The sequence below is a fragment of the Leptonychotes weddellii genome, chromosome 5 (assembly GCF_054177405.1).
Source record: "Leptonychotes weddellii isolate Sample4059 chromosome 5, ASM5417740v2, whole genome shotgun sequence".
Classification (NCBI taxonomy): domain Eukaryota; kingdom Metazoa; phylum Chordata; class Mammalia; order Carnivora; family Phocidae; genus Leptonychotes; species Leptonychotes weddellii.
Window position 1 is genome coordinate 17297840 of NC_138373.1, and position 6000 is coordinate 17303839.

Below are 6000 nucleotides of genomic sequence, written 5' to 3' on the forward strand. Positions count from 1 at the left end.
ATAAAGGGTTAGTATCCAAAATATATAAACAAGTTATATAGGTCAACCTCCAAAAAACAAATAATCCAATTAAAAATGGGCAAAAGACACGAACAGACATCTTTCCAAAAAAGACATACAGATGGCCAATAGACACAAGAAAGGATGCTCAACACCACCATAATTAGGGAAATGCAAATCAAAACTACAATGAGATATCACCTCACACCTGTCAGAATAGCTAAGAACAAAAATATAAGACACAACAGGTGTTGGTGAGGATGTGGAGAAAAAGGAACACTCATGCATTGTTGGTGGGAATGTGCACTGGTGCAGCCACTGTGGAAAACAGTATGGAGGTTCCTCAAAAATTTAAAAATAGAACTATCCTATGATCCAGTAATCACACTACTGGGTATTTACCCCCAAAATACAAAGACACTAATTCAAAGTGGTACATGTACCCCGATGTTTATTGCGGCATTATTTACAATAGCCACAGCCCAAGTGTCCATCGATAGATGATGGATAAAGATGTATATATATTATTATATATATAATATTACTCAGCCATCAAAAAGAATGAAATCTTGCCATTTGCAATGACATGGATGGATCTAGAAAGTATAATGCTAAGTGAAATAAGTCAGAGAAAGACAAATACCATATGACTTCACCCATATGTGGAATTTAAGCAACAAAACAAATGAGCAAAGGAAAAAATAGAGAGAGAGAGGCAAGCCAAGAAAGAAACTCTTAACTCTAGAGAACAAACTGATGGTTACCAGAGGGGTGGGTTAGGCAGGGGGATGGGTGAAATAGGTGATGGGGATTAAGGAGAGCACTTGTAATGAGCACAGGATGATGTATGGTGATCACTATATTGTACACCTGAAACTGATATTACACTGTATGTTAACTATACAGGAATTAAAATAAAAAGCTTCATAATAAAAAAATACATATGTTTGAGCCCTGCTCCCAAGGATTCCATTTCAGCTGGGCTGGAGGTGATTCCAGGCGATTCTAAGGAGCAGCCACACCTGAGAAGCATCTTCCTAGATGGTTTTAGTCATTGGCTCTTCTTACATTCAGATCTGGGCTCGAGGGTCATGGCCACAGGGAGTCCCCCACTGTGACCACCCCATCCAGGGCAGCCCCTCTATGTCCAAACACTGTTTTACTTTCTCCAGAGCATGAATCACTCTGTAAAATGATCTTTGATTTACAAGCATACTTAGAGATACTGCAGGCATCGCAAAAAAAAGCAAATATTACAATAAAGCAAGTCAAATGGATTTTTTTGTTTCCCAGGCATAGAAAAGTTATGTTTACACTCTACTGTATTCTATTAAGTGATGCCTAAAAAATGTCCATACCTTAATTAAAAAATACCTTATTGTTAAAAAATGTTTGCCATCATCTGAGTTTTCATGGAGTCACACTCTCTTTGCTGGTAGAGGGTCTTGCTTCAATATTGATGGCTGCTGACTGTTGCCAAAGTTTGGGATGGCCATGGCAGTTTCTTAAAATAAGGCAACAATGAAGTCTGTCACATTGATTTTTCCTGTCAGGAATGATTTCTCTACAGCATTTGATGATGTTTGATAACATCTTACCCACAGCAGAGCTTCGTTCAAAACTGGAGTCAATCTTCTCAAACCCTCTACAACTAAGTGTATGGAATATTCTACATCCTTTGTTGTCATTTCAACAGTTTTTACAGCATCTTCACCAGGAGTAGATTCCACCTCAAGAAGCTACTTTCTTTGTTCATCCCTAAGAAGCAACTCCTCAACCATTAAACTTTTACCATGGGATTGCAGCTGTGCAGTCCTATCTTTGGACTCCACTTCCCATTCTAGTTGTCCTGCTATTTCCACTCCATCTGCAGTGACGTCCTCCATGGAATTCTTGAGGTCATCCTCAAAGTCATCCGTGAGGGTTGGAATCAACTTCTTCCAAACTCCTCTTCATGTTGGTATTTTAACTTATTCTCATGAATCACAAGGTTCTTCATGGCATCTAGAATGGTGAATCCTTTCCAGTAGGTTTTCAGTGGACTTTGCCCAGATCCATTAGAGGAATCTGTCTGTGGCAGCTATAGCCTTATGAAATGTATTTCTTAAATAAGAAGACTTGAAAGTCAAATTTGTTCCTTGATCCATAAGCTACAGAATAGATACTATGTTAGGAGGCATAAAAACCATAAATCTCAGGACGCTCAGTCGGCTAAGCATCTGTCTTCAGCTCAGGTCATGATCCCAGGGTCCTGGGATCGAGGCCCGCATCAGGCTCCCAGCTCAGCAGAGAGCTTGTTTCTCCCTCTGCTTGCCACTCCCCCTGCTTGTGCTCACACTCTCTCTCTGACAAACAAATAAATAAAATCTTTAAAAAAAACCCATAAATCTCATTGCCTATCTCTATCAGAGCTCTTAGATTACCAGGTGCATAGTCAATGAGCATTAATATTTTGAAAGAAATTTTTTTTCTGAGCATGAGGTCTCAACAGGGGGCTTAAAATATTCAGTAAAGCATATTGTAAACAGATGTGCTGTCATCTAGGCATTGTTGTTATACTCATAGTGCATAGAGTAGATTTATCATAATTCGTAAAGGCCCTAGGATTTTTGGAATGGGCCATGAGCACTGGCTTCAACTTAAAGTCATCAGCTGTATTAGCCCCTGACAAGAGAGTCAGCCCGTCCCTTCGAAGCTTGGAAGCCAGGCATTGACTTCTTTCTAGCTATCAAAGTCCTACATGGCATCTTCTTCCACCGTAAGGCTGTTTTGTCAACACTGAAGGTATAGCCTCCTTCATTAATGATCTTAGCTCGATCTTCTGGGTCTGGCTTCTCCATTAGCACCTACTGCCTCCCCTTGCACTTTGATGTCATGGAGACCCCTTCTTTCCTTAAACCTCATGAACCAACCTCTGCTAGCCTCAATTTTTCTTCTGCACCTTCCTTGCCTCTTCCAGCCTTCACAGAACTGAAGAGAGTTGGGGCCTGGCTCTGGATTAGCCTTTGGCTTAGGTAAATGTTGTGGCTGGTTTGACCTTCTCTGCAGACCAGTCAAACTTTTTCTGTATCAGAAATAAGGCTGTTTCACTCTCTGATCATTCGTGTGTTCACAGGAGTAACACTTCTAATTTCCTTCAAGAACTTTTCCTTTGCACTCACAACTTAGCTAACTGTTTGGCACAAGAGGCCTAGCTTTTGGCCTCTCTTGGCTTTCTGCATGCCTTGCTTGCTAATTTGAATGATTTCTATCTTTGTATTTAACATGAGAGACACGTGACTCTTCCATTGTTGTGAACACTTGGAGGCCATGATAGGGTTATTAATTGTGCTAATTTCAACACTGTTGTGTCTCAAGGATTAAGGCGGTCTGGGGAGAGGGAGAGAGATGGGGGGGATGTCCAGTCAGTGGAGCAATCAGAAAACACAATGTTTATGGATTAAGTTTGTCATCTCATTCGGGTGTGGTTGGTGGTGACCCTGAACACTTACAGTAATAACATCAAAGGTCATCGATCGCAGGTCACCATAACAAATACAACAATAAGGAGCAGGTTTGAAATATTATGAGAATTCTCAAAATGTGACAGAGGGACATGAACTGAGCAAATGCTGTTGGAAAAACGGCATCAAAAGACTTGCTCAAATTGCACTACTGGGTATTTACCCCAAAGACACAGATGTATTGAAAAGAAGGGCCATAAGCACCCCAATGTTCATAGCAGCAATGTCCGCAATAGCCAAGCTGTGGAAAGAGCCAAGATGCCCTTCAACAGATGAATGGAAGAAGATGTGGTCCATATATACAATGGAATATTACTCAGCCATCAGAAAGGATGAATACCCAACTTTTGCATCAACATGGATGGGACTGAAGATTATGCTAAGTGAAGTAAGTCAAGCAGAGAAAGTCAATTATATGGTTTCACTTATTTATGGAACATAAGGAATAGCATGGAGGACATTAGGAAAAGGAAGGGAAAAATGAAGTGGGGGGAAATCAGAGGGAGAGACGAACCATGAGAGACTATGGACTCTGAGAAAGAAACTGAGGGTTCTAGAGGGGAGAGGGTGGGGGGATGGGTTAGCCTGGTGATGGGTATTAAAGAGGGCACATTCTGCACGAAGCACTGGGTGTTATGCACAAACAATGAATCATGGAACACTACATCTAAAACTAATGATGTAATGTATGGGGATTAACATAACAATAAAAAAATAAAAGTAAAAAAAAAAACTAATGATGTACTGCATGGTGACTAACATAACATTATAATAAAAAAAAAAGACTTGCTCAATGCAAGGTTACCACAAACCTTCCACTTGTGAAAAACACAGGATCTGAAAAGCACAATAAAGCAAAGCACAGGAAAATGGTATGCCTATGTTTGCTAATTTCTCTCTTTCTACGAACATAAGCTTCATGAGGTCTGAGACCTAGACTATTTTCCCTTTTCATTCTGACAACAGTCCCATGAGTCGTGTATTATGATTCCTGTTTGTAGGTGAGGACTCTGACTGGTGGAGAAGCTAGTGACTTACCCCTGTCCCCCATTACACGAGGCAGAAGTGGTAGAATTTGGGTCTGATCCCAGATTTGACCGAATTGAAAGCCACCCCACCGACTTACTCGCACACAAATTATTTTCTCGCCACACTGTACTTTATAAACCATTTTGTCCTATCACAGAATCCCATTCACTCTCGCAAAGGAACTCCATTGTGGGAACTGTCATTAACCCCATTTTACAGATGAGAAAACTGGAGGCTTCCGGGGGGGATCAAGTGATTCACTGATAACCACACACCAGAAGGTGGATGGTTCCTTCTGTCCACAAACCCCAATATGTTTCCCACTTCATTCTTCTGTTTTCTGTTCCCTTCCCTCGCCTGCCTGTCTAGTGTCCTCTTCTTTGTGCTAAGCAGGGAGGGGACTTGGCCAGCTCTCATCGGACAGAGGAGGGGGAGCTGCCAAGGAGCATCCCAGCAGAACTGCTCCCAGCTGCAATCTGTGCCTGGCTTCTCCCTGTCAGCTCTGCCAAGCCAAGGCTGCCGGTTGGCACTTCAGTGCTGAATTAGAAAATGATAGGCTTAGAACATTCTAGAAGGTAACAAGGATTAGCATCCCAGCCCTCCGTGAAAGAGTCCACGGGAATCAAATGGCAAAGAGCTTATGGAAACAGGCGGACAAGAGCTGACATTTATTGGGCACCTACACTGTGCCAGACACGTGTCACAAATGAGTTCATTTAATCCTGAAGTGGCCTTGCGAGGTGTGAGCAGGAAACAGAAGACATTGTTGGCAGCTTCCTCTCCTCTCGGCCCAGATTCTGCTCAATGCCTCACATGATCCCACCCCTCACTGTGTCCTCTGCTTCCAGACTAGGACACACTTCCATCATTTCTACACCAATAACCATTCAACCAGTCTCTCAACATCCTCCCCGCTGCCCTTCCAATACAGTAACCCTGCTGCAGCCAGAGGGATCTTTTCAACATGCAAACATGAGCGAGTCTTTCCTCTGCTTACAACCTTTGACAGCTTTCTATTTTTCTTTCTTTTTTTTTTTCTTAAGATTTTATTTTATTTATTTATTTGACAGAGAGAGAGAGAGCACAAGCAGGGGGAGTGAGAGGGTGAGGGAGAAGCAGGCTTCCCGCCGAGCAGGGAGCCCGATGTGGGGCTCGATCCCAGGGCCCCGGGATCAGGACCTGAGCCGAAGGCAGATGCTTAACGATGGAGCCACCCAGGCACCCAGCTTTCAATTTTTATTAAGATAAAGGCCAAATCCAGAACAAGGTGTCCCGGTACAAATTCCTGGAGCACCCACCTTCCGCCTTCCCTCCAGCCAGGCTTCCCTCTCAGCATGCCAGGCCTTCTGGCCCTCTCTCAGTTTCTGCAACAACATCATATCCCCTCCAGTTACCAGGCCTTTCTACAAGCTGTGTCCTCTGCCTGGGGCACCCTGCCCACCCCTGCCCCTGCCCACGCCCTTCTGGT